Genomic DNA, 25,000 nt, shown 5'->3' with positions numbered 1-25,000 from the left:
TCGTACTACAAAGAGGAGATGCACAAGCAGCCCAACATAAAAAAAGATGCAATTCCCTCCATTTAAAATTAAAATACAATAAAAACAAATACATTAATACTTCTAAAAGACTGTATTTCATTGCTTTTTGGTCCCCTTTCTTAAGAAATTAATGATTAGTTAAAGGATAATAAAGGGTTCATACTACTACTGGTACTATTGTACATACTGCTCTGGGACATTGCTTATTTTATATCTTTATTCATTGTCAATGAAAAAAACGGTTGTCTATTACTTATTCTCATTTTGTACTTCTACATTTTTTTACTCAGTGTACATATTGTTACTCTCTGTAACCCTACACTACGTTTTTCGCTGAGCTGCCCTAACACCCGAATTTCCCCCCATGGGTGTGTCAATTAATAAAGTACTATCTTACCTTCCCTCGTCTTCCCTTATCTTATCTGATCTTATCTTGGGTACAATATATTACATCGGTCGTACTGTCTCGCTTGACTTGACTTGACTTTGGTTGGCGCCACTTTTAATGCCTGCACCCACGCAACCACCCACCCGCCCGCCCAGCCACCCACGCGCACGCACACGCACACGCACACGCACACACACACACACACACACACACACACACACACACTTACCGTCCTCACATGAGATTTCGCGAGGACCTACATCCAAAGTACCATTGTCCTCTACCTCAACAAGCTTGAGACAAAGGAAAGTTATCAGCCGAGGCTTTAAATAGTCGGAGCCGTGGGACGCGTGGACACAATCAGGCTGTCCCCATGCACCCGGGAGAGGGAGGGAAGAGGGATGGAGAGGATTTACTCTACTCTCCAAAGGCCCGGAATCAAGGACAAAGACAAATCTAATAAATTCTATTTAGAGATCACTCGTAATATAGAATAATTATGTCTGCCGTATTTGCAGCTCAATCCATCAACAACGTGGCAAGAATGAGGCCATTGAGTCCAGTCAACCCACTGAAGGACTAAAGTTATTACAACTTCTAATTAGCGGCGTCAACCCGCGGATGCTTTGACATTCGGATAATCACCTATTTTTCCTCCATCTTCATTTTCCCAACCGATGGCCCCCCGGGGCTAGGGAACGCTTTTGTTGGCCTGACAGCTGTCAATAAAAGCGACTTAATTGTTCAGTTTTGGGAACATGTCGTCCCTTCAGAGTCGAAGGACAACACGTTTTACAAATTCACCACCGCTGGACTTTTTTCTTTCCCCCTCTCGTCTTTAATGAACTCGCCGTGCGTAGGTGTTTTCTTTTCACCGCCGAAAAAAGGTACCAAATAGGGAAAAAAGGTACAGAGCGGAGCCTTTCACACCTTCAGAAAAGAGATTAGCACTCTCTTCTTTGTTGTACGCCACTGAAACAACAGTCACAGAAGGAACAAACATATAAAAAGCTGTTAGGAGCCTAAGGAAAAAAACAACAAAAAAACACGTACAGTATAGAAAAGCAGAGAATTCACTGTTTTTTGTGACACTTCTTTACTTCACAGTTTTCTTAGCCGCATACCCGAAATTCTTTGGCATAAAAGTGATATATGTAATCATGTCTTTTCTCGCCCTCAAGCAGGAATACTGAGAGATTTCACGTCCGCCCTGATGGATGGACCCCTTTTTAAGGCTGTGGTTGGGGCAGTCACGATGATGACCCTTCAGCTGACTATTTTATGATTTTACGATTAACTATCATACAAATATTTTGCGATTCCAAATTTTCTTTGACTGTCTTTTTTTTTGGGGGTCCATTTCATACCACACCATAGTATATGGTTATAACAGTGTAATAATACCTGTCTTGAGCTGCTGATTGACGTTAACAATTGGAACATGAAAACATTGGTGACAGAGTTAATTTGCCCCAATGCAACTGATGGAAAAGCATTTAATTCACATTCTATTTATTACGAAAAATAATTGATTTAAAATTCCATTACATTTGGATGGAAAAATATGATTGAGGAGTATGACAATTTTATAAAGAAACAAAAACATTGCGACCAGGCGATCATGTAATAATTGTGACAGCTCCTATAGTATAATTATAGTACATACAGTGTAATGGACTATAGAGCGGTGCCCGTCGTACCTTGCTCTATCCTGCTGCCCAAGTTGCTCCAGCTTGGAGCATCGCGTCATGGAAACCAGAGCTATAGCATTGATCCACAGCTCACAGTAACTACACCCCAGAGGGACGCAGGCACTGTTTAGGTGTGTGTGTGTGTGTGTGTGTGTGTGTGTGTGTGTGTGTGTGTGTGTGCCCGTGCACGCCGGTGTGCGGGCGCGTGTGAGCACATCTGTCCGGCCAATCTCGACAGAGCAAACAGAGAGAAATGGATAAACAATAGCCAAGCAAACAGTGTGGTCAGCGGGAGAGAGAGAGAGAGAGAGAGAGAGAGAGAGGGGAGAGGGACGAGGGCTGGGGGAGGTGAGAGAGTAATAGAGAAAGGGGAGAGGGAGAGAGATTGACAGAGGGGGCCAGATGAGAGACAGAGAGGTCACGGGGGTAACCAGGGGAATAAAAGAACAGAGTGAGAGGAATAGAGAAGGGAGAGCAAAGAAAGGAGGACCGAGCGGGAGCCGCGAGCTGACAAAACTTATAGCCGATAAAGACGGGATGAGACGGCAACGGAGGACGCCAATTAGGAGGAGCGGGGGTCGGGGGGCTGGGAGATAAGAGACGCTGGAAGAAAGGGGAGAGGAGATAAAGAGGGAGGGGAAAAAAGGAAAAGGAAAAACAATTGATCTAAATGAATCGATCGCTCACTTCCATTGATTGTGGGCCATTTGCATATTCCACAAGACCTTTGGTCAGGCTGCGGGTGACAGGCTGCAGGGAACTGAAATGTGTATGTGTGTGTGTGTGTGTGTGTGTGTTGCATTAGTGTGTGTGTACAGTGTACATGTATGGATGGATGGCTGTGGACAGTGTGTGTGTGTGTTCTAGTTTGTGTGTGTCTCTCTGTATGTGTATATGACTGTGGTTATTAATATTTTAAATCACTTTAATTACAAAAAAGGAAAAAAAAAAAATGCAATAGTTGGCCAAAAGCAATTAAGGGAACTTTAATCTCCTTAGCAATTATGCTGTGGGGCATCCTTAACTCAGTCATTTCTTCCCCCTACATTTCTAGAAAGGTCAGTGGAAATTGCTTTGTGTTATTAGTACAAAGACTCTGGAGGATCTCACACACGGTTCCTCTTTTTTTGGGCTCGTTTCCCGATCCCCTCCCAGCGAGCGCGCCGCCCACCTGGACGCACCTCCCACCTGGACGCACCTCCCACCGTCTGCGGCTCCCCTGACCGGCGGAAAAAGTTTGGGGAGGAGCAAGTCAATCCCAGGTGGGCTGGGCGAGTGGCGGGCGAGCGGTGGGCGAGCGGCGGGCGAGGGGCGGGCTAGCGCCAGGCAAAAGCCAGGCGAGCGCCGGGTGCACGGTGCTGCTTTCGAGACGGAGCCGCTCTGTCCCCCTGTCTCCTCCTGCAAAGCCGTCCTGTGGTGTGAAATGGCATTATGTTGTCCAGGCATAATTCCCTCTGCTGACTGTTGAATAACCCCGTGGAGGAACCCTCTCTTCTCCCCTCTCTTCTATTGCCCCGCTCATCTCCCCTCTCCTCCGGATCCCTGACATCCCATCTCTCCTTTCACCGTCCTTGTCTCTATTTCTGTCCCCCCTCCCTCGCTCTCTCCCCCCACCCCCACCTGCCCGCCTTGCTCCATCCATCCGTCCGCCCATCTGGCTGAGGTGAGGAGTGGTCGGCGGAGGAGAGCCGAGCGGAGCGAGGGATGGAGCGACAGCTGGAGCCCCGTCAGACAGGGAGAGACAAATTACCCCTCTAACGAGAGCCATTCATCATCACTTCATCCCTCCCTCCCTTAATTTCTCCGTGTGCGACGCGACACACCTGGATTTTACAAACAAGAGCGCACGGAAAAAAAACCAACAACACGCGCACGCACGCACGCACGCACGCACGCACGCACGCACACACACAGACACTCAACAAGTTGCCAGGCTTAAGATCTCCTTTTTTATATGTGTTTTTTTTTTACATGTGTTTTTTTTACTCCGCCCGGACGTACTCAAAAGGTTCATCCAATTTGCGCATGCATAAAGATGAGTGTGTGAGAGGGGAAGGGATAACAGGCAAAGGGGGAGAAGGGAAACAGAAAATAATTGAAAGAGGGGTACAACAGGAAGGGAAATAAAAAAAATAAAAAATAAAAGAACGATAGCAATATAGCCATGCTGGCACATACAGAGACTCATTACCACGGCTGCTGTCAGCACAGATGTTGGACTGAGGGGGAGCTGTCAGTCAGTGTGTGAGTGTGTGTGTGTGTGTGTGTGTGTGTGTGTGTGTGTGTGTGTGTGTGTCTGTGCGTGTGTGTGGTGTGAGTATGTGCATAATATGTGAATGTATGCGGTTCCGTGCGTATGTGTGATAGCGTCTGACAGTGATCTGAGGGCTATTTAGCGATGACAGCTGCTGACACAATGGGCCCCTTTCTCTCTTTATCTATACAGCAGAGTCTGTCTCCTCCATCTTGATCCCCTCTTTCTCTCCCTCCCTCCAACTGCCACTTCCTCTCCTCATTCTCCATTTCTCCCAAGCCGTTTTTTTTTTTTTTTTCTTCCTCCCCGCCACCCCCCTCCCGGTTCTCCCCGCGGCCCGTTTAAATGTTTCACAGCGAGCGGCGGCGCGGGAGCGGGCGGCGCCGACAAGACGCACACCTGTTTGTTTGTGAGCCCGTGGCTGCGTTGCGCACGTGCTCGCCAGCACGTGACAAAGCGGATCTTGTCTTTCTTTGTCTCCGCCCGCACGCCCCGCTACGCAGGAGACGGCGTAATAAACTATGCCAGAGATTATGCCAATGTGCAATAAAGTGAGTTAAAGAGGTGCGGGGGGCGGGCGGGCGGGGTGGGGGGCGGGCGGGCGGGGTTCGGGCGGACAGAGTTTTAATTAACAAACTTGAGCTTCTCGGCTCTGAGAGACGATCGTATCGTTTGCTCCTCTGTTATTGGGCTGTGATGTGTGACCGAGCATCTGACTCCTGCCTGGCCCCGGGGCCCTTCCCATCCTTTTACCCTCCCCACCGTTTCATCTCCTCGACGCCGAGGTCTGGAGGGACCCTCGCGCTGGGTGCCACGGGGTCGGTCGAAAAAGCGCCGAAAAAGCCCTGCGTCCGAGGCTCGAGACGGCCGGAGCGTCTGCGGTCGCCGCCCAAGCTCCGCTGGAGGTTGGGAGGTTGTGACAGTGGTTTTGCACGCTGCACTCGTGAACAACGGGGCCAGAACATCTCTCCAGATTTGCTCTTCAGATTTCGTGGCAAAATAAGTGGTGATCGGTAAAATTCCGTGTTTGAAACTTATTTTAGCTTTCACTTTTTTTTTTTTTTTCCTTAGAACACAGCTAAATTCATATATTTGAGTTACATGCGTCCCCTTTCCACCGACATGTTATGGTTCTTTGTAAAACTTTGAAAACTCCAGTCATTTGAAATAGAACGTTTGCCCTCGAGCCGTACAGAGAAGAAACGTTTGAAAAGAGGAAACGTGGAAAAGATAAAGAGAGATATAGTTTAAAGGCCTTGACCTTGGTAAAGCTTTTCAACTGCAAACTGAAACAGTTTCCATTGAGAACCAGCACACAAAGATTGCAAGGCCGCTCGGAAATGATCTAGAATGAATGACCCCTCCCATCCCGGAGTATGGAGCACACAGGGACGGAGTAAACCATTTATACACCAAGATCAACCCTCATTTCTAGGGTCTAATAATGGTAAATTAAACAAGTATTAGATAAAGATTCATGAGGATGATTATTATTTTTTTTGTACCACGCTTTTTTCACTACAGTGAACATCACAACCAATAGATTGCACTACGGAGTGGTTTGATGTCAAAATAAAAGTGCCGTGGCCGGATAAAATCTTCAAACAAATGGAGGACGCAATCTTGTGCACTTGTTGCTGGAAAGGCAATGATCACCATCTAGGAGTTGTAAAAAGTAGGAAAAATAAAATGTTGCCTGTGTTCCTGAGTTATTCCAGGTGTGAATGTTGTTCGGCGCCTCCTCCTCCTACCCCTTCTCTTCCTCCTTCTCCTCTTCCTCCTCTTCCTCATCCTCCTCCTCTTCCTCCTCCTTCTCCTCCTTCTCCTCCTCCTCTTCCTTCTGGAGTGGTTGTTTTCCATTTGGAGGAGAGACATTAGCTGACAACGGAGCAACACACTCAACCTTTAACCCCATGATGCGCTAGCAACGCCGGCGCTGCTTATCAACACACACTAATTGAAACAGGCCGCCGCCTGTTGTCGGCAGGTGTGCGACAGTGTGTGTGCCCACGTGTTTATGTGCGTGCACTTGCATCGTTCACATGCACGTCCATTCCTATATGTAGCATTAGGATTCCACAGAACCGCCGCGCTGTCCATTGTCAGAGATGTTCTCCCCGTGACTCGGGGGCGGCCATGGAGCCCGGCATTAACATATAAATTACATCCATGTTGCTGATGTTGTGGATTGATGGTGTTGTTATGGATGCTACATATCGGGCCTTCAATGAAGGGGAATCAGAATAAATAGCCTCTTCCACTGGGATGAACGTGGTAACGCACACAGGCGCAGATATATAGAGGCTACACCGCAGGTGCGAGGAGATCGACCTTCTTCCCTCAGCCTTTCATCGCTTCTCAACATGCTCTGGAACTGCAGAACGGATCTGCAATGGGGGGATACACTTGTGTGTGTGAGTGTGTGTGTGTTTGTGCGCGTGTGTGCGTGCGTGTGCATGAGCGTGCATGCTCAACCAGGATTGCAGGCGGTGATCGCAGTGAATTAAATTGGAGGCGACCAAACCCCCCCTCGCAACGATCCATAAGCCATTTGCCGCTGTTCTGGGAAATGTCCCTCCATGGCAGATCTGTGTGTGAATACATTTGACGGTCTGATCCCAAAGAAGAGGAAGCTCATGAAACCAGAAGGCGGATACAATCTTAAAACTAATAGGAATACTTCTGTTTTTAACTACGGAGAAGCTTACAATAACAAGGGAATAAGCACAACAACACGGTACGTCCGCGCGTAAATGTAGATGATAACGCTTAAAAAAATAAAAATAAAAAATAAAAAATATTATGCAATTATTTCCGCAGTTGTTCTATCTGTGCTAAAGCAAAATCATGACGGCACTTGCATAAAGTGGCCAGCACTCGATGAATACATTTATAGAGTGAGCTGAAGCACTTTTCATTAAAAAGGCGAGGGGTTGTACGTCGTTGGCAGTGGATTTTATAGTGAAACTGGTTCCATATTTTTTTTAGTCTGCAATAAGGGCTGAGAGTGCCTTATGAAAGTCCTCTGTGTGTGTGTGTATGTGTGTGTGTGTGTGTGCGCGTGTGTGTGTGTGTGTGTGTGTAAGTGTGTGTGGAGAAAGGAACTTGGCCATTTAGTCCTCATATGAGAAAAAAAATTGCTTAAAAAAAGCGAAACAGTCCAAAAAAATTGAGAATACAAATAATAATAAAAATAAAGCTGGGGTTGTCCAGGGTTGTCAGCCCTTCATTAAAGTTCAATGGACAAGTGTGCTTTGGCTCTCTGTTCCGATCTGTGTTTTGTGACTGCATAAGTTCATTTGTTCGGCCTGGTTACAGTGTAATCTTTGATGAGGCGGTGTTTGCAGCTGTGGGCATTATTATGGCTAAAATGATAATCAATTATTTTAGTCAATATTGTGAGCATGATTATTTATCACAATTATAAATCCATTTCGGGGAACAGAATGTATTTTATAAACCTATAAATAAATAAACTTAGGTCAGTGGTTTAACTGACTTCAATTGTAGAGGATATATAATTAAATTAAATTGTGTGTGGTGGGCTACACATTTTGTTGTAATCATAACAAATCTTTGAGGTATCTGGAAGGGAACCCAAAAACACAAAAATAATGAAAATATTTCAAAACACATACACAATAAATCGGACCCCAATTCCAATGAAGTTGGGACGTTGTGCAAAATGTAAATAAAAACAGAATACAATTATTTGCAAATTGCTTTCAACCTACATATATTCAATTGAATACACTACAAAGACAAGATATTTAAAGTTCAAACTGATATACTTTATTGTTTTTTTGCAAATTTTCACTCATTTTGAATTTGCAGGAACTACCGAAGGAACGATCATTGTTCTTAGAACTCAGTTTCGAGCAATTTATTTCGCTCCTGCTCCAGGGCAGGGACTAACCGGCACAAGAGTTTACCACTAGTCGCTTTAATATATAATGCATTGCATTGCATACCTGTTTTGTCTTACCTCTTAGGACATTGCAGTGTTTGTCTTGCAACACAGTGTCTCTCTTGCCATTCAGTATGACACTGTATTGTTGTGGCCCACGACTATTTAAGAAGTCCACCATCAAGTTGACTCACAAGCATTATTCTCTGTATTTTATTTTGTCTTTCTTTTAGGTAAACACTTTTATATTATTTATACTACACTACTCCTTTGCATTTAAGATTTTTTAGATTTATTTTAAATATAATTTTATTTTAATCACTACTATGCACTTATTTTACTTATTATGTAAAGTTGAGTTGGCTCTGAGACTAAGAGTCTCATTACCGGTAATGATGCTTGCATTGTTATCAAGTATTTGACGATAAACTTAAAACTTTAATCATATAGATCTAGTCTGAGTGCTGTCGTGATACAGCTGTTGAACTTTGTAATTTTAAAAATGTAAATATTAAACAGCTTCTACTTTGAAATGAAAAAGCTGTGCAACATGTAGATTAGACTAAAGCATAAAGACAAAAATTAGCTTTAAAAATGTTTTACTTTGAAAGATGACCTCTGGTCAGGATTCAAAGGACAGTATCTCAGGTCCATTGAAACCTCTCCCTGAAATGTGAATGTGTTTTTGTGAAGTTAGCGCCAACTCATGATGACACACTGCAATTGAATGAATGGGCTTGTTTACTGTTGAAATTAAACAGCCCTGTCAGGACACATGAGGGGGAGGAATCCCAGCCGGTTGGGGACTCCTGGTATTTGACTGGGAACTGGTTGGAAATTGACTGGAAGCTGGTTGCCATTTGGCTGTCAGCCGAGAGACTGCTGGGACAGTCCTCTTCAAGTGGCTCCCACTGTATATATACAATATACAGCATGAACACAAAATATGTTTAAATAGCCCAAAAAATACAAAACAGAAATATTCAGATAAATGAAAATGTGACCCACCGCATACTTTAGGGTCATTTGGCGGATTTTGCATCATTTGAAAGTGGAGAATCAGAGCTTCCAAACAAGGTGTCACTTGTGCAAATCAAGCAAATATTTTTAAAGCTATGACTTGTTAATGACAAGGAGGTGGCAAACCGTGCCTCTGAGGTAATCACCTCCAAAGTTTTACCCACACCAGGTTCATTCAGCCAGCTCCCACAATGCAAATGGGGTTGGCGGACAAACAAAGCCTCATGGCTACTTTACATAATGCCGAATGGGTCAATCGCGAACAGCTCAACAAAACACAACTAATTTTGTTTTTAAAAAAGCTAGAATCGATCAATATTATGAGTCTCAGAAAATCTGAAATCTAAATTTCTGTCACTAACCTTTCCCACGTCATCAAACAACGCAGGTATCGTCAGTCTCCTCCGGTGGTTCTTGAAAATATTCCGTTTCACATTAAGTTTGAAATCCGCTGTTTGATATGTTCTCCAAGTCCGGAGTAATAAGAGATTCAGCAGCGCTGTCGTTCTCCGCGTCGCCGTCAGAGAACTGAATATCATCGCAGGAAAATGGTCCAGTACCCGCTGCTTATACTGTTTGGCCCTATCGCACTGGCCAGATTAAGGTCCGAAATATGATTCAATCAGCATTTGTTCAGCGCTGTTCAACGTCTTGGTAAGTGAACTGCGTTTCCCCATGTAATCTAACGGGAATATTTAACTCCACGGTTTAACATTTTTCTACTATTTATATATCAAACTCGGTTTTGAAAATACGTTGAAAGATAAAAAAAAAACCACAAAGGAACACAAATCTGGTAAAATCTAATTTTCCTTCAAGAAAGGTTTATTCAACTTATTTGGCTGCTCCTGGCGATTTTAGAAATGCGCGACATGGTGGCTTTTGCTGTGGTGGGACACAAATATACAGAATATACAAAGACCATACTATGCACAGGGTAGATTTCTTAAGGGTATATAATGTAGGGTATACATTGAAAATATCAGAGTCAGCAATGGCTCTTTTGGCAATTAGGTGCATGGCCGTGCTCATGGACATTCGTACACTGGGAGGAATGTGCACCCACATAAACACACACACACACACACACACACACACACACACACACACACACACACACACACACACACACACACACACACACACACACACACACACACACTCCCATTCCTTACACAGGGATCAGTCAACATGGCATTGATGTATTTTCAGCCAGTGGATAATGACTGCACTGAGGCCTGTTGCTGAGTGAATCCCTCTCCTCCCTTTGATGTCTGAGAGTGTTCTATGGCTCTCCAGTCTATTTATAGTCAGAACAGCAACAGCAAAAAATGGGGAAAAAAAAGGACAGAGAAGTGAAAAAACTCCACAGTAAACCGTCTTCTATTTCCTCTATCCGCGCTCTCTGAAGGTTAACAATCTAGAACAACCGTCCTCTATCGCTGCCCCACTCCTCCACCCTGCCCTCACTTTCATAGGATGGCATATGCCTGTGTGTGTGTGTGTGTGTGTGTGTGTGTGTGTGTGTGTGTGTACGTGTGTGTGTGCGTGTGTGTGTGCGTGTGTGTGCGTGTGAGAGAGCGATAGAGAGAGAGAGAGAGAGAGAGAGAGAGAGTGTGAGGTGTGAGTGTGCATTTCTGCTTGTGTGTGGTGGAAGAAGAGTGAGTGGTCTGAAGTGATGGGAGATTACCATGCATATCTGAGCCCTTTGAAGCAGTGACTGCTTTGTTCACGGATGGCTGAGAGAGCGTACGTGTGTGTGTGTGTGTGTGTGTGTGTGTGTGCACTGCAAAGATGTGGTGAGTCACAAGCCTTCCAGATATACCTCAGCAAAAACCCTGCCGGTTGATGCCATGCATGTGCAGGCACACCCGCATGCATGGACACACACACACACACACACACACACACACACACACACACACACACATACACACACACATACACACACACACACACACACACAGAGAAACAAATATGTTGGTATTGCGACACCCCACGCAAACACGTGAATCGTCACACAGCCACACAATTAGCACACCTTGCATCAGCTCCCCGCGGGGTGACGACAGGTCCCGGCGCTGGTGGACTCCACGCATTAGGACAAGGACACGTTTTGCATAAACACTTCTCTTGCAAACGTGATGCAACCCTCCAAGGCATGGGCCACGCTCGCTTCATAAACAGTTGTGCCCACCTGAGCAGATGTGAAACACTAAGAGAGACAGACAGCCACTGTCACCGCTCACCGCTCGGTGTTTCAGTCCTATACCCCCCGTCGCTGTGAACCGCGGACCTGGGAGACAAATACCACCCCCCCCGCCCCCACGCCCACAAAAAATTAAAAATAAATCGCTCGTTTTTGTATGATGAAGGATGTAAGTCGTTCAGTTTAAGCTGAGAGCGTTGGATGAGATTTTTAATTACCGCATGACCTCGGGTATATTAGCGCATATTAATGAGGATCATTAACCTAGAGGTAACTAAGACCCCTCCTCCTTAACTACAACTCACAGCACCTCTCCAGCCTGACTTCATATTTCTGTTAGTCTGTGTGTGTGTGTGTGTGTGTGTGTGTGTGTGTGTGGGCGTGTGTGTGTGTGTGCGTGCGTGCGTGCGTGCGTGCGTGCGTGCGTGCGTGCGTGCGCGTGCACGTGTGCACATAGGCAACCATCCAGGGAGCGGGGAATAAGTTGTACAGATGGCCAACTCTACATTTTGTAATAAACCGTGCATCCTTGGAAGCAGTGAATAGCCCATGAGTCAATCTCTTTTTACAACTAAGGAATAAATACGTCTGAAAGTCTGAACTATGTTCCAAAGGAACACAATAGGAATACAAAAGCGAATCTTGTACCTTGTAAATGTTTATTTGGCCATTCAAAGGAGGGATGAATGATGGCAAGCTCTAGCGGGAGAAAAATAAATAAATGGTCATCTAATCTTTTATGAAACAAAAAAAAAGAAGAAAAAAAAAAAAAGAAAAACAGAAAAACAAACACGCAAAAAAAAAAGAAAAGAAAAAAAAAAGGCCATTATCGCCAGGCAGAGAGAAAAGTGCAGCTCGGAGACTATAATGTACGGCGACAAAATGAGAAGCCATTTTAGGTGGCATATGCAAAAGGTCAGGGTAACCGCATTAGATGTAAAAAAAAAAAAGAAAGAAAAAGTATACACAGAGTTGAAAGAAGAGGGAGAAGTCTACGCCTGTGTCTGACAAGATAAGACAGGGGAGGAGGAGGAAGAGGAGGAGGGGGAGGGAGGAGGAGAGGGGGTCCAACCTCCTGCGGCCCAAATGCCAGAGCGGGGCGCCTTCTCGACGCGATCCGTCCAATTCGCCTCGTGGCGGCCATTGCTGTTCCTCTCTAAAACCCACCTGTCCCACTGTACGGCCATTACGCTGTCACCTCAGAGGAGGCGGACGGGCTCTTCTGTGGGTGTGTGTGTGTGTGTGTGTGTGCGTGTGTGTGTCACAAACGCACAACACACACATCGAGGACCCCTCTCTACCGCTCTTACTTTGGGTTCAAGTCGATCCGCTGAACTGTGTTGGCGTGGGCGAAGCGACGCCGGGAAAGCAAAGGCATTACTATTATTAACATCAAGCGGTGACTCAAGTGAAGGATCACGAGCATAGGAAATTATAAAATACAAATGGTAATCCATATCCATTAATCTAGTGGTTCTCAACGCGGGGTTGGGGGACCCCCGGGGGGCCTTAAAGATGCTCCGGGGAGTCCCCAGGCAAAATGATTAATAGTTAAAGTTCACCGTTATTTCATTTACATGACGTCAGCGCCATGAGAGAATGTGCACTAATGACTACTTCTCCAACTATATTAGCGACAGTTATGGGATGTTTGTCATATCTATCACATGCACGTGCACATCTATCTGCAAATCTTTGTCAGATCTGGGGTCCCAGAAACCAAATGTTATCCAATTGGGTCCATGGTCTAATAAACCTTTGATTTTGGCCTGCTGATTTTAAGGTACACGTCCCCTAAGTCCATCTCTCTCTGCTCTCGCTCTCTCGGCTACACAGACCCTTGATGGCTCCGAAACAACTTGTTTTCTGCCCATTTCAGTACGCTGCACACCTCAGCACCCCCCCACCCCCACCTTCATCCCAGCCTCCTGTTTCCCACTCCTGCCTTATCTCCCTTTTATCAACACACCGACCGGAACAACAATATCACTATCGTAACCAGAAAAATGACAGCGCTCGGAGGCTAATGTGCTGGGAAAAGAGGACCAGAAGATTGTGGAGGGGCCGAGGAACGATAAGGAAAGCACCGCGAGAGGGTTTTGGGGCTCCTTTCTGCAGAGTATCTACGGAAGGCAAAAAAAATAAACAAATCTGAGCCATATTGTTGAATGCTTTGATTCTTATGTGCACAGTGAGGCCAAAAGCTGGAGTATTGTGCTGGCATGGGATAATAACCGTATCACCTCGCTCATGTAGATTTCTATTATACGTATAACAACATGAAGGTCGATGTGGTAGGGGTGAGTGCACCATATACTTTTTGTTGCAGCTCGTGAATATAGTCTATGGCAAGTATGATTATGGTACAGGATATATATATATATGTATATTTAGTGTGTGTGTGTGTGTGTGTGTGTGTGTGTGTGTTTCTGCAAGCCTGTCTGCGAATACACATCTTCCTACAGTGCAGTGTGCATAAATTGCCATTCCCAGCGGTCGTCAAAAAGAGCGCGGGATTCCTGTGGGGCATCTCCACCTTCATTAGGATCTACTGATCATCAGGCTGCTGCACCAAGCGAGGGCCCCGCTCTCCTCTTTCATCAGTCTATCTTTAATCCCTCTCCTCTCCTCTCTCTCCGCCCGTCTTGCCTTCCTTTACTCTGCTGTACGTACATCTCGGTTTGCGGAGGCTTCACTTTCTTCTCAAGATTAGAGCCGTGGCGTCTTGATTTATAGGGCCATCTGCGGCAGACATGAGAGGGGGATCGGGGAGTGTGTGTGTGTGTGTGTGTGTGTGTGTGTGTGTGTGTGTGGGGCGGGGGGGAGAATGGGGGGTTCCGGAGCTGGGACTCCGAGGACTCCGAACTCGAATGCTGAGGGGCCCCACGGTTTCATCACTTCTCCTCTCGCTGCTCCGACTGTTCTGTCGCCACCTCCCTTCTCCCCCTCCGCCTCTCTCCCTCGCTTTCCACTTCCTCCGAACTTATGTCTCCTCGCTCCTCTCCTTCTCTTCATTCTTTCATTCCATCTTCTCTTCCCTTTTCGTCATTATCTCGCAGTTAATACCTCGCTTCGTCTGGTTCCCCGGCACAAGTGGTTCTTTCCCCAGGGGGGTACGCTCGGGAGTGCTCTGCAGACCCCTACAGACATGTAATACACCACGCACCCCCTACTCCACCACAGACACACATGATCGCATGCACACACACACGCACACGCACACACACACACACACACACACACACACACACACACACACACACACACCTCCTACCACCCCCTGCCCCTCCATCACTTCCCCCCCTCCTCCATCCTCCTTTCTCTGCAGAGGAAGAGAGAAGCCAGCTGGAGGAAACAGAGAGAAATGAGCCCAATTACTGCGTTGGGAACTGAAAGTTGGCTAATTAACTTTAATTCGCTAACAAACTGCTTCTTCGCAGAGAATCATCTCTCTCTGTCACATGGCAAGCACACACCCCCAACCTGCGCTCACAGAGGCATGCACACACCCGCGCACACACACACACACACACACACACACACACACACACACACACACACACACACACACACACACACACACACACACACACACACACACACACACACACACACACACACACAGAACTTGGGTGCACATCTGCAAAGAAACACATTTTGCATACTGTACACACAAGCAACATGCACGCAAACAAGCGTCCACATGCGCAGACACACTTGCTCAGCTGTATTTACCGCCAGGGCAATATGTTGATTACGTTAGAGTGGCTGATTATTGTGCAGTGACAGTAAAGGAAACAAATGCCTTTCATAGGAAGGCATCTATATCAGCGAGCGGGCTGCTAGCTACAGTGCAGAGCGCCAAATGACTCCGCTGGATGCAGCGACGATAGACGAAAAAAAAAAAAAAAACAACATGAGGAAGGGAAAAGGAGGAAGGGGAAAAAGAATGACAGCAACAAGAGTGATGGCGTGAAAGAGATATGAGCGAAGAAAGCTCGAAGGTCGGCGCATAGCGAAAATGATAAAAAGGCGAAAAAAAGAGCAGAGAGAGAGAGGAATGAATGGCGAGCGACGTAGGGAGGCTTTTCTAACTTCTGTTACCAGGCACTTAAACAGCTTTCTCCCACACACACACACACACACACACACACACACACACACACACACACACACACACACACACACACACACACACACACACACACACACACACACACACACACACACACGTATTATTATTATTATTAATAAACAACAACAAGAGTGATGGCGTGAAAGAGATATGAGGGCAGAAAGCTTGAAGGTTGGCGCATAGCGAAAATGAAAAAAGTAAAAGAAAAGAGCAGAAGGAAAGAAAGAGCCAGAGACAGCGCGCGCGCGAGAGAGAGAGAGAGAGAGAGAGAGAGAGGAATGAATGGCGAGCGACATAGGGAGGCTTTTCTAACTTCTGTTACCAGGCACTTAAACAGCTTTCTCCAACAACAGGTTCATCAGGAGAAAAGATGCTTTTTGAACTACAACATAAACACACACACACACACACACACACACACACACACACACACACACACACACACACACACACACACACACACACATACACACACACACACACACACACACACACACACACACACACGTATTATTATTATTATTATTAATAAACCTTTATTTAACAAGGTCCCACTGAGGTCCCAAGTCTCTTTTTCGAGGCAGCCATGGCCAAGACAGCAGCAATAGAGTTTTTCAAACAACATACAAGCGAACATTAAAAACACATAACCCAAAGCATACAGTAGCAACTCACAGAAATCATATCCCTAAGAAGACAGACATGAGGAAACAGATCTAGCTAGGGTAGCAATAAAATATTTCAAATTGAATTTGCCCCCAAACCCTTCACTACATTGTTAAATGCCCGAATCTGGATCAGCTCATCCAGCTGCAAATCTGTTTGCAAGCGGCAGGCTGCAAGGGCAGACAACATGGAGGCCTAGTTGCCAAATTCAATGCGAACCTTAAGGGCGAACAGTAGGAGGGTGTGCATTGAGCGCAGACAACAGTTACTAGTTTTGAGTGAGATATACCTACATATACCGAGAAGACCAAGGCTGGACCTGTGAATAAATATGTACCAGTGAGTCAGTCTGAGCGAGGCCAGGGAAGGCCACTGGACTCTGTCTGTCATACTTGTCACTTGTCACCGCCACTTGTGTGTCAATGGTGAGTGAGAGCTTTGCAGCCAGTGACAAACCACAGAGCGCTGTGGTATACAGTATCCAGAGGCGTGCAGGTACATCACCCTAGTCAAGCAAAGGGAGGGAACGTGGCCTCAACCAACTTCTCCTGGCAACATGGGAAAAGCAGGATTTGCTTCACAAATAACAACCTCGCTTGAGCTTCAGTTTCATTACTAAGTTCTCAAATGAATTTTAAAAGTTAAACGACCGTCAATGGAAATGCCTCGATACTTGAACCATGACACTAATTCAATCCGACCGCCCTGCGAGGTTACAGTGTTGGGAAGAGGAGCTATAGTGTAATGTCTTCCTGGCATTAGACAAACATCCGTGACTCTACAATACGAAAGGCAGAAAGTAAAGGAGTAAAGGAGCACAGCAGTGAAGGAGGCAGGGTATCACTGAGAGTTACTATCGCCGGCTAAAAATGAAACTGTGCTTGAGGAGCGGTTTGACCCATGCTGTAAATATAGATAGCAAACAAAAGGGGACCCAAAACCGAGCCTTGAGGGACACCTGACGCAACAAGTAGAACACTGGAGGCCGTGCCATGAAATAACAAGAAATTTGTGTGTGTGTGTGTAAATAAGTGTGTTTGTGTGTGTGTGTGTGTGTGTGTGTGAAGGCGTGCATGTGTGCGCTAGCAAATTGCCAGTCATGAATGTTTTGTGTTTTTCAGCACCACTCACGAGTATACACACATGCACACACGAGAACACACACACACGAGCACACACACACACACACACACACACACACACACACACACACACACACACACACACACACACACACACACACACACACACACACACACACACACACACACACACACACACACACATTCATATCCACTTGCCAGCGTGCCGAGCAGATGGCTCACGAAGGGAAGAGCACCATTGGTCGGGCTAACGCTGCGCCTTTTTTTTTTTTTCCGCGGCGTGCCCCGTCTTTCTTCACCCTTCCCTCTTAGATGGTTCTCAAGCACACTTCTTTTTTGACCCATTAATTCCACTCTTTTCCGCTCCTCCAGTCCCCCCACCCCCTCCTCTCTCACACCCCCCTCCCCCCTCGCCACTACGAGTGAAACGGATGCTGTGCCGCCCCCTCACCTACCCGCCTCCATCCTCTTGTCCCCCACTCACACCTCATTAGTGATGCTAATACCTCAAGTAATGAAGGACACCAGCCGCCACTTGTGTGAGGATGTGTGTGTGTGTGGGGGGGGGGGGGGGGGGTGGACAGTGGAAAGAGAGAAGAGTTTCCTCCTTGGATCTCTGAATTCTCCGTTGGGGCCTCACAATCCTTTTCGGCCGCAGAAAATGCAATCGTAATCAGTTAGGGGTTGGAGCAGGACGGACGGGGACACACACACACACACACACACACACACACACACAAACACACACACACACACACACACACACACACACACGGAAACAGAAATAGAAAAAAAAAAAAGAACTGCAAGGGACCCATGCAGAAAATTGTTTTGGACACATCGATGGGGAGAGGGAGAGAGAAAAAGAGAGAGAGAGAGAGAGAGAGAGAGAGAGAGAGAGAGAGAGAGAGAGAGAGGGAGAGGGGTGGTTGGTGGAATTTTTTTAATTTACATTTTTAATGTAAACTATCATTCAAAAAGGGGAAAGTTAGGCATCTCATTATGCTGCTTCTTTATTACACACAAGGTACATCAGTCTCAACGTGCTTTGTCCTGAAAGCAACCACACAAGTACGCACATATGCACGCTCACAAGTGCTCCCTCTCTCACACACACACACACACACACACACACACACACACACACACACACACACACACACACACACACACACACACACACACACACACACACACACACACACACACACACACACACACACACACACACACACACACAGTGAAGAACATGCAGGGCCCCGCAGCCATAATCAGCCCGCTCGAAACAGGGCTCCCTCTGAGACACCATAAATCTGTGGTGAAATAATCTACCACCTCCTTCAGACATCATCAATCTACCCAAAGATAATCTATGTCTGTGGGTTTTCCCGTGTGTGAGTTCCTCTCGCCGCTGCCCGTAAAAAGCGGAGGGGTCACTCCAGGAAAAATTTTGCCAGCGAAACTGCGGGGGTTTATTGTCTGAGACAATCCCAGTCTGGATGCAGAGTTATACGCTCCATTTGTGCCAGCGCCACATCACAGTGACCTTCTGCCTCGGCCCCCGTAATGACTGGTTAGCTGGTCATTATTGTAACCGCTCCCGGGTCAGTAGCTGCCAAACACACGTAAGCAACATAAATGATAATGCACATAAGTAATCAGTAATATGATCAAAAAGGCTGGACGGGTATGCACACGTACATACATTCCGGATCTATGCGCTGTAGAGTGTACAGTGGAAAGCCATCGCAGCGCTTCCCTCCTATGGCGATGCCCTGCCTCCCGAGGCCAATGATGTCATCTAAAAAACAGAGTGTGTGGCCCTCGGAGCCCCCCGCCCCCGCACCCTCACGCACCTCGCCTCGGGGCTTTCAGTGGCCCAGCTGATGTCGTAACTGATCAGTGTCAAGCGCTCGTCTGACACACAGGCCCGCTGAGAGAAGCAACCACCTGCAGGATCACTGGTGGGGATGCCCGTTAATGGTATACAAGGCTGTGTGTGTGCGTGCGTGTGTGTGTGTGTGTGCGTGCATGTGGAATATATGCGAAACCATCTGTAAACTCAACAGTCGACGTGGCACCAGCAGCGTGACTGGCGGGTCTTTCGCGTTCAAAACGAAATGTCTGTGTGTACGTCGCCAACTGCGACTGTTTGTGCGGACCACCAGTAAATCTGCTCATCTCAGCGGTGACTGTACGTGTTGCCTAAACTGGGGGAAAGGGACGCGCAACCCAAAACAACCCATTTGACGGAAGCGCTGACAATTACAATGGTGATAATGTGCAATTAGGCTTTGAAGGGCGCGACATTTTGAAATCTCGACAGCCCATCGCGGCGAACGGCTCTTTTAAAAACATAATAATAAATCAACAGGAAGTGTTTTCGGCGCATGAGTAGCTGACCCGGCGGAGACGGCAGAACAGTGCGGCTCCACAAAGTAATGCGAGTGCTGTCGGAAGGTGAGGCCGACACCGCCCTGCCCTCTTCTATCCTCCACCTTTTTTTTTTTCTTTTTTTTTTTGTCCTCTCTCCTCCCGCGCTGTTCTTTGTCCTCTACAAGTCTCCTGCAGTTCTGAAAGGCCGAGACGGCACGGTGGGCGTCTGATCACAACCGAGTTTCACACGCGGACGCGCTCTCACGCACGCACGCACGCAAAGTGCTTCCTTTGTGCCGCAGAATAAAAAGTTGCACCCTTAGAAGTCTGTCTGTCAAAATGAAATTGCTGGCTGCATTACAAGTCTTTGAAGGTACTGAAAACTCGTTTTCACAATCACCCCACGAGCAGGTCGAGTGAAGGATGTGTGTGTGTGTGTGTGTGTGTGTGTGGGGGGGGGGGGGGGTGTAGTAATCCAACATTCTCTGCTCTTTTAAATCAATTTGCGGCTGATCATTATCATCTCCTCTACTGGTTTTGTTGCTGAGCTGGTTGTTGTTTCTCGCACCCCCCAGCAATGTCTGCTTTGTCAGGATAATCCCCAATTCTTTGTTCCCTTCGAGCTCTGAACACAGTCATTTCTGCCTGTGACCCCCCGCAGAGGGGAAAACAAACTTTCAAAGCCAGCCAAACTATGAGTCACAGACACACACTCCGCTTTTGCTTTCACTCATCAACAACACACACACACACACACACACACAAACACACACACGCACACAGACACACGCACACCCACACGCACACACACACACACACACACACACACACACACACACACACACACACAGACACGGTGGCTTTAGTATGACTAAAGACATGGATGCACCACACATCACAGACATGCTTGGACACAGACTCAAACACAGGCAAAGAGACACATAAGCCTCTTTTCCACCAAAGTACAAGAACTAGATGAGAAAGCGTTTTCGTTTTTAGAACCTTTTCAAACGGGGAACTTTAGCGGTCCCGAAACGGAGTTGCTGGTCGCTCTCGTCGACGCACCTAGGAACCGTGGCGATTATGCAAAATCAGGAGTGCCGTTTGATACATCATTTCGGCACAGGGCTATCCCATCGGTTGTTGTATTTATTTACCGGTATTGAAATATTTTATTATCTTAGTATTTAATTAATGGCGGTTGGTGTGTTTGAAGGTTTGACTGATCAGTTCAGTAATGTTCAGTACTCCAAACTCTACCTCAATGGTTCCCCCAACAAGTATCACCTCGCTTGCAGGGTCTTTTTTGGGACCGGGAACCATTTAAGTGGAACCAATTTCAAGTCCCTCAGGGAACCTAGTTCCTGGTTCCCGAAATGATTCCTGCGGTGAAAAAAAAAAAAACCCTCAAAGCAGATGCTTTGAGAAAAAAAAAAAAAAAAAAAAAAAAAAAAAAGCAGTGCAAAAGTTTATCCCACCACGCCCCCCTAATCGAATGCCCCAATTAGCGGCGGAGGACAGTGTTGTTGTTTGCCCACTTGCTGATGACCGTGACACCCTGTCAGTGCTCCAGCAGTCAGATCGGCAGATGGACAGGCTGAATGACTGACAAACAGATGGCCCCCGGTGGTGATTATTTCTGAGAGAGGAGGAGAAGGAGGGAATTTGAACGTACGAGTAATCAGCAAAAGTGGAGAAACGTACATTTTCCTGGAGTGTGGAATTTGTGACCGGGAGCATTGCAGCCATTTCAATTACACAGAGCTGTTCGCCTCAGCTAGAGGTGGTACAATTCTCTCCTTCGAGGCTATTTTTAATACAGTAATGTTTATTTTATTATTATTATTTTCCTCTCCCATTATTTTACAGTTTGCTCACATCCTGCATGAACCCGGTGCTGTTTGATTAAAACAGCTGCGCAGACAGAAGCAGTACCCGAACGGCTGCATCGACATCCGCAACAACAACGGTCCCCGGGGACCAGGGGGAGCTGGGCGGGTGGGGATTGTGCGCATGGAGGGTGCCATGCTGCGGCTCCATGATCTCTCCCATGGGAGCGCCGGGATCGCTACCTCTTCTCCTCCTCTATTCTCAACGTGTCCTCGACGAGCCGAGTGGCGTTTCCACACTGCGTTTCCCCATTGAACGATCAGAGAAAAGGCTTCCTCGCGCACGCTCCTTCCCTCTATCTACCGGCCCGACTCCATCCCCGCTGGTCCATTCTCCCCTCGGATTCTCTCTCTCTCTCTCTCTCTCTCTCTCTCTCTCTCTCTCTCTCTCTCTCTCTCTCTCTCTCTCTCTCTCTCTCTCTCTCTCTCTCTCTCTCTCTCTCTCTCTCTCTCTCTCTCTCTCTCTCTCTCTCTCTCTCTCTCTCTGGTGGAGGATAGTAATTCCATTAGGATCAATATTCCAGGCGAGTGAGCATCCTTTCACTGCAGCAATTACAAACCTTTAGAGACATGACAGAGAGCATTTCTTCACAGCTTATACCATCAATCAAGTATTTAGCTTCAGAGGCAGCGGACGGAATACGTGCATTTGTGTGTGTGTGTGTGTGTGTGTATGTGTGTGTGTGTGTGTGTGTGTGTGTGTGTGTGTGTGCCCACACGCGCACATCGGAATACTGCAGTGTTCTACTGTCTTGCCTACCAAAACGATTGTTGGGATTTCCATCCTATGGATTCTATTATGGTCTGAACACATGAGAGAGCTTTTTAATGCTCACTTCCGTTCTGCCGGCGCAACAAGGCCCTATCATCTCACACAAGAATGCACGTATTAGTATTGTCCACGGTGGGATTTCACAGACAGCTAAACTGGGGTGCTTAGCCAGGGGTTAAAAATTCATGCTTTTTACTTTTTTTTCCTCCGCCCCTCGCCACCCATTTCCCCGGCACGTCCCTTGTTACACACGCGCATCCACTCATGCACACACACAGATGCAAACAGCACGGCCTCTGCACAGAGCCCGTGCCAGTCTCCTCTGCAGTAAAACTTTATTGAAATGCTAGTGTGCACACACACACATATAGTATGCTAATTCAACAACCTCTGATGTACTTTGCTTGACAGCTGCGGAGCCACACGCTAAGTGTAATTCTGCTTAAAATGAGTTCACGGCTATGATAAATACCAGTGCCAAAGAAATCAAGATGAGGTCCTTTTTCTTTTCTTTTTTATCGCTCTCTCACCCTTTTTTTTTTTCTTCATCTTCCTCCCTGTATTTTTTCTCCTCGGTCTCTAATGAGGTGGCGTGACTGGCAGGGATAGCGGGGGCATATCACTTCTCATCTTGTCAGCTCTGCGGCCACTTGTGCCCCTCAATGTCACGGGGCTCCTCTTTGCCTCGAGGCCCCCTGACTTCCATCTATCTTTCTGCTCCACAACCCCCCCATCTGGCACAGCTCGCCCCCAGACAGGAGCCGCCTCGGCTGGGTCTCGTCTGCAGGCACCCTGGGTGGCTCTGGAATACACTGTGGTTAAGATAAGGCAGGAACGGCTCCGGAGAGATGCTCACTGCCAAGCGACTTGCTGCACTAGATGTTCTGGGCGGCGACGACGACGCGAGTGTGTGAATGTGAAGAAAAAAAAAAAAGAAAAACTGTTAGAGAACATTAGAGAAATTTAATCAGTTCTTCACTGGAGTGGAAAGCAGGAGCATGAAAGTGATAGGGTCTGACGCAGCCTTTTTGGAATACACAAGAGGCTGCTGTTACTGGAGAGAGTGAAAATCTGTTTAAATCATAAACAACGTGCATGCGCAGGCTTTCGAAAGCCGTCACTACGGTGTCAGGAAATGGCAGAGATTCAAAATGCCTGGCTATTTTTATTGATGATCCAGCGCCGCAAGATAGCCCGTGGCTGCGTCGTCAAAATGATTGTTCTAATTCTTTTGCCATAAAAGAAATTCAATTAGACTATCATTAGAGTGGCCCGATGATGGGGTTCTGTTTATCGTTAACTGCACATTATTTGATTCTTCATTTAACAAGCAGCGCCTCATTTGCTGAAGATCCATTTAACAAATGTTTTTTTTTTTTTTTTTCTGAAAGTTTCTTTTGGTCGGGGACGTCGGCGCCTGATTGCGTTATCGTCCGAGGTAGTGCACGGCGCATTTCTGAGCCGTCGAAAACAACGTCGGCTAGGATTTCCACGCACACCGTGGAGCGGCGGAGGTGCGCCCCGGTGCTCCAGAGATCTAAAATTAAAAAAAAAAAAAAAGCTCTCTTGTTCTGTCAATCAGCACTTCTTGTCGGATCAGAAAACCTCTCCGTACTTTGAACGGTTGAGGGTCACTACCGACAAATCGGAGGGAAACATGATGATCGAGGCTTGTGTGGGAGACGGCCTTGCGAGGCGAAGCAGAAGGGGCTGGACGCTTCTCGCTGTACCGGATTAACTGCTCCATCCCCAAAAAGAGAGTGTGGAGCCATAGGGCCGGAAGCCTGACGCCCAACTCCTAGAGGAGGTAGTCCAAGAGGAATGTTATATCAACAAGTTCCAGCAATGAACAGATTGCCTCCTATAGGGCCAGGACTGTATGTTCCGCCGCTCCTTCTCCCAATCTCTCTAAATCTCCCGACTCTGGCCACTCCTAATAAGGAACATAGTTTGAGCTGCTCGGCGAAGCCGCTGGGACCCGGTTTGGCGTCGCACCCGTGTCCGCCTCCCCTCACCAGTTCCCTACTCGTGGAAACACCAGATGCCACCACAGCTAGAGAGCTCATTTCTCCTCTCTATCGGGTCTCCATTGTCTCCTTTCTATAGTGCGCACACACACACATGCGCAAGCACGCGCTTGCGGTCCCCATGGTGATCACCCACTCGTCCCTCTCAGAACCCGAGAGGGAACGAACACAGGCTAACGAGGGAACAGGGGATGAAAACAGAGCAAAGGAAGGAGAAGTGGAGCGCTGGAGGGAAGCGGCGGAGGATTGGAGGACAAACTGCACATATTTTCATCTTAGTTCATAGACAGACTCCCGTAGGATATCAGCACACCAAAGCAAAGGCCTATCGCGTCTCTTTACTCTGTGCTATAAGACAGGAATTGAATCAACCTCATTACAGTAAAATAAATTACATCTCCTCTGATACCACTGTGTGCAATGGCAAAAACGTGGCTGAGCTTTCCCGTAAATCTGACAGGTCAAGCCGTACAGTCATATTCACACACGCAGGCAAATATAAGCCAGGTTGCTTAGGGAGATTCATATTACTATCACTACTC

At 46.9% G+C, this 25,000-nt stretch overlaps 1 protein-coding gene across 1 annotated transcript in view; it reads right to left on the bottom strand.

Annotated features, from left to right (window-relative positions):
- tenm2a (teneurin transmembrane protein 2a) overlaps nucleotides 1-25,000 on the bottom strand; it is a gene marked incomplete at both ends in the record, with an annotated part of 167,439 nt that overhangs the window by 69,589 nt on the left and 72,850 nt on the right. The window lies entirely within an intron of this gene.

The sequence above is a fragment of the Zeus faber genome, assembly GCF_960531495.2.
Source record: "Zeus faber genome assembly, chromosome: 10".
NCBI classification, from domain to species: Eukaryota; Metazoa; Chordata; class Actinopteri; order Zeiformes; family Zeidae; genus Zeus; species Zeus faber.
This window is presented reverse-complemented; position numbering and strand designations above follow the sequence as displayed.